The sequence below is a fragment of the Alosa pseudoharengus genome, unplaced genomic scaffold (assembly GCF_046254945.1).
Source record: "Alosa pseudoharengus isolate Yale_2024_CS ecotype anadromous, Long Island Sound unplaced genomic scaffold, YU_APseudo_1.1 YU_APseudo_1.1_scf_3, whole genome shotgun sequence".
Taxonomy (NCBI): Eukaryota; Metazoa; Chordata; class Actinopteri; order Clupeiformes; family Clupeidae; genus Alosa; species Alosa pseudoharengus.
This window is the reverse complement of record NW_027468718.1, coordinates 35,843,816-35,849,419: the sequence shown is the minus strand read 5'-3', so window position 1 is coordinate 35,849,419 and position 5,604 is coordinate 35,843,816.

Below are 5,604 nucleotides of genomic sequence, written 5' to 3'. Positions count from 1 at the left end.
AAACTTGGCATGCATTCGGAGGGTGTCATAATGATCCTACACTTTCAATTTCGTGCAGTTTTGACCATGTCAGCCAGAGATATTGTGATGAAAACACCTCATTTTTTGCGTTTTAATTTTTAACTAGGTGGCGCTATACATGAAATAAGTGGTAATGGGATGGGTTGACATGCCCCCTTAAGACCAACATAAAAAAAAGGTGGACCTCCTAGGCCCTACGGTTCTCGAGATATTCACAGAAAACTGTCTCCGGCCACCTACAGGCCAGTTGGTGTATAGTAACATAAATTAATTTATTGTGTGGCCCCCCATGAACGGAATTCCACGAAACTTGGCGTGCATTCAGAGGGTGTCATAATAATCCTACACTTCCAATTTCATGCAGTTTTGACCATGTTAGGTCACAGATACCTGCGATTACAACACCTCATTTATACTTTTTTGTTTTTAACTAGGTGGCGCTATACATGAAATGAGTGGTTATGGAATGGTTGACATGGCCCCTTAAGATCAACATACAAAAAAAGATGGTCTTCCTAAACCCTACGGTTCTCGAGATATTCACAGAAAACTGTGTCTGCCCTACCCTCCTTTCGGGGGGTCGAGTCCAGCGAGGGGGCTACAGATCAAAACGAAAAATGATGGTTCCATGCTATCCATGTGGGGTTACATGCCCACCAAGTTTCGTGTACCCCAGTCTTTCAGTGTCCCGGGAATCTTTGATGGAAAATTGGCCATGCGAAAAAGAAAAAAGAAAAACAAATCTGACTAAACCTATATGTGAAGCGGCGGTCATAATAATAATAATAATAATAATAATAATAATTATTATTATTATTATTAATGTTGCAGCTCAAAATCTACAGACAAGTCAAATAGGCTTTTAAGACTTGAAATAGTGGAGCTGATACTGAGTAGACTGTTAAAACAAAACTAGCAAAATAGTAACTACTGCAACTCACAATTGTTTCTCAAGTCTTAAGTCCATTAGCACATGAACTGGTGGAGCTGTCTCTGGCTGATGCGTGTGGGGTTAGACGCTGAGTTCCTCCATCTCCATGTCATCAGGGAGGGCTCCATCTCCTCTCTGCTGCCCCTCTCTGCTCGGCTGTCCTGGAGTCTCAGTGTCTCTCCTCAGGGTCTCCTGGGAGGCCTGGTCTCCTCTGTTCCTCAGATACAACAAGAAGATCACAGCAGATGAGAGTATCACCAGCAGCCCACAGACCATCAGAGAAGCGTACGCTCTGTAGAAAGGAGAGTCAACGCCGTAAGGATCCTTGTAATGCAGGTGGATGGAAGTCTCTGCACAGAAATCCGTACTATATTTCCATGTTCTGAATGTGTACACACCTCTGTTTTCAGCTGTGGGGTTGGATGTGACCAAAGAGAATGGAGAAGCTGATGTGTTCACTCTGCCTCTCAGATCCTCAGGTAAAAGCACAGCTTTGTCTTCAGAGTCCAGAATCAACTCTTTTACACCTGCAACTTTCTGACGATACCACTCAAATCTGATTGGGATGTCAAGATGTGATCTGATGTCTGATGTGCAGTCTAGTTCAATGGTTGCATTGTTGGAAAATATAGCAGTCTCATTCAAGGAATTAAAGCAAGCAGCAATGTAATAGCTCATTAATCTTCTCTGGTGAGCACAGTAGTAATAGCCTTCTTGTGGTTTAAAAGAGGGGATGATGATGAGGGAGTAGTCTCCGGTCTGGCTGCCGTTCAGCATGTACATCTCTTGAGTCTCATTAAGAGGAACATGAGAGGGGTCCTCAGACAGAACGGTGATGTTACCAGAGGGAGTTTCCCAGTAGACCTGATGAGGAGACGTGGCATTGACATTACAGGGAAGAGTCAGTTGCTCTCCAACGGTCAAGTAGAGTTTAATGTGATGCCGTACTGCTGTGATTCTCCAGGTTTGGCACTGATCTCTACGCCAAATCAGACACTCATATTCATGACATAAATGCTCTCCTTGTGTACCCTGGAGGATGTCTGATAAACTATTAAGGTCAATCTGAAGTCTACCCCTCAGGTCTTCAGGGAGTCTCTCCATGGATGAGTTGGTGTCCAAAACCAGACTTCTTGGTCCGTGCCATCTATTACAGTCACTAGCTCTCCTGTACAGTTGTATTGCTGCAGATTCCTGCTCTCCTGAGTCTGATCCACACAACTGAACTGAATGAAATGTTCCTCCAACGTGTACAATATTTAACCTACGTGTAGAACAGACAAGCAGGGAGTAGTTCGTCTGGACTGTAATGTTTCCACCCATCCAGCCTTCAACCCGGTACTCTCCACTGTAAGAGGCATTGATGACTTGTAGCCGAAATTGCTCAAAATTGTCAAATGACACTTTGTACTATGTGACATTATGCTTCTTTGAATAAGATCCATCAGGCTGAGAAGTGTTGAACAGAGGCATATCTCCGTCTGTATAAACCCTGTACAGCACGTAGTAGTCAGCAGGCTTCAAATCACTTGTGGGAAACACAGCATCTTCTACTCCAGGTACTGCAACAGTGACGGACTGGGATTAAAAAACGGCCCTGGCATTTTCACCAACCAGCGGCCCACACGGGTGCATGTGCCCGCAACACACAGATATAACTTCACATGCACGGACATAACACGTTTGTAGCCCCATTGGTGATGAACTCTAACTTTAATATGCATAAAGACTGAACCAAGAACATGGATATATCAATGCACAACTCCAAAAATATGAAAATGAAAAAAGAATAGCCTAGAATAGGCTACATGGATTTCTATGCAACGTCACGAAAACATGCGTGCGCAAGAGGCAGAAAGCACCATAGAACAGCATAGAGCAGTGCTCTCCATGAAAAGAACAAAATGAGTTTTTATGCTGAAAACTGCACCAATTCGAAATCACGATGGTTAGAGAATGTTCAATATGTTCAATATCCCTAAAGGAATGCATGTCTTCGCCAAAAATGACAAAATACGATGTTAATGCAAATGAACGGCAAACTCTGAAATATAGCCTGAAATGAGATGTTATTATCATTGAGACAACAGGGGACCAGGGGTATATAAAAAATTCCGATTGTAGCTTACAGCAGCCGACTATTTAAGTGAAGTTTATAACACTGTGGCACCAAGTGTCTTCTGCCCCACGGCTGCGCGCGAATGTAGGCCTAGTTTTGTTGGTAAACGGGAAACCCATCAGAGCAGCCGCTCCACAAACGTGTCTTAATTAACGTCATGCAGTTAACAAGGTGCGAAGGAGCTTGCTCATCAGCATCCAAGTTCATTATAGGATCTCTTTCTCTGTCGCCATCAGCATAAAGGCCTCCAAATTATCCTGTGACAATCGTGTCCTTTTAGGAGTGGAAAAACTCCGTTTGCATGCCACTTGAGTACATGACAGTGTTAGTAGGAATTCATTTGCTAACCATATATAGTTGTAGGCACAGGTAAAGAGGTTTAACTGCTGGAGAAGGAAATAGCAACAGATTGCACAATTCTTGCAGGTAGCACATTTCTTGCTCACCAGGTTTATTTCTGTATCTTCCTATATCTCCGCGGCATCATCAAAGTCCGACGCTTTGACTGTATACTCGTTTAGAGGAGACTTTTTCAGGCTGTCCCAGTGCGTGGCGAGATGTGTCAATTCCGACTGTAGATTTTCAACCGTAGCACCTTCACTGAATTTAAGCAGACATTCTCTTATGTTTCGAAGTGCATTTGGGGGCAGTTTATTAGCTTTTATAAGGGGAAAATTCCGAGGATCAAGGCATGCTAGATCGACAATTCCCCGTGCTGAAGGAAGTAGACGCATTCGATTTTGAAATTCCCAGAAGTCATTGCTTCATGTAGCCTAACTTTTGTAAACCAATAATAAAATAAAAGATGCAGGCAGCATATTTATTGTATTCCAATTTCAAACAATGCACTTTTAAATCATTTGATTGAATAAGGTTACAAAAGAATGTAGACTGATGTAAATATTGAGGGTCACCATGACTGTAGTGTAGAGACTCATGTCTGGTATAAATACTGATCAGGTTCCTACTATGAAGGAGGAAAAGGGAGTTTGAGATAAATGGCTTATTTGAAGCCATTTAACACTATTGATGCTTGATAGTGGGCCGAGAGATATTGTAAAACCGTCTTTACGATAAATGGGCCGCACAAACCCAACAAGCATGCCGCTCCGTGATTGGCCGGCCCACGAGGGGCCGCGGCCCTTCTGGCATCTGCCCAAATGCCAGACCATCCAGTCCGTCACTGTACTGCAAACACTAATGAGTCAGGGTCCTGGTGACAGTTCACACCGCTGATGAGGATCGACAACAGAAAAAGGACCAGTCTTCCCACCTCCATTCTGAGACTCTCACACTCACTACTGCTCCTCATTCTCACACAGACTAAAAAACACTGTGGGTAATATCTCTGTATCTTGTACAGGCTCCTCTGCTCAGGAAGTGAGTTGGAGATAAAACGAAGCATCAGGTGAAAATTGTGGCACATCTGTGACTTATCCATCAGCTGAGAATGGTGAGTTCTAAGCATCAATGATGACAGGGACTCGCTCAAGACAAACACAGATATAAAGAGTAGAATCAACGGGACACAACTTTAAAAATGCTATAGACTGGGAAGGGTTTCCCAGTATTTTAGTGCTTTCTAGGCTTCATTTAGTTTCTGCTGAAGCCTGTTAATTCCTGCCTTTAAAAAATGCAAGAGTGCAAAACCACACACAGAGATTTGGGGGTAGATTTGGATTTGAACTTGAGTCTCCTCCTCCCCTGCCAACATTTCCTGCCTCATTTACAAAAAGACAGGCACCAATCAGATGATGAGTGCAGAGAGCTGAATATCCTGAATTTCAGCAATACTCTTATGACAAGGTCTACAGTATAAATACATTTACAAATCACACTGTCATAATGAAATGGAACAATATCCTTCAACATTAAACCTCCTGCTGTGTTCCCGGTCAAATGTGACAAATGTACAAATTTGCAAAATCTGTGTGATGTTAAAAGGGGGTTACAAATAGAACAGGAGAGCATCATTGAGTTTGATCTGTGGAAATGTCTTCATATCTTTCTCCTTTACAACTGTGGCAAGTTCATTTGATTGACATTTCAGGGTTTAGATGATTCACTGGCGCCCTCTACTGGAAAATGAGCTGACTGTTTTTTCCAACGGACAGAGTAACACTCATCACAACATCAATGAATTACATTTATCACTACAGTCCTCTACCAGATAAGCAGAGAACACATTCATTTGAATAATTGTTTAAATAACATTTATGCTTAGGGCAGCAGCCCTGTTTGCTAAGTTGAAATGGACATCTACATAGACTATTGAAATAAAATTCCTTTGGACTGATGTTTCTGTATAGGACTTTATTTGTGCGACACTTTTGTCAAATATTTACAATAAGTCAGATACTCTCCACTGTGTCTTGCTCCTCAAATCTTCAGCAAAAGCACATCATATTATATTTCAAAGTAAATGTGACAGGATTATATGTGACAGGAATTAGCTCCTGCTGTGTTCCCGGTCAAATGTGACAAATTTGCAAAATCAGTGTGATGTTAAAAGGGGGGTTACTGCAACAGCCAG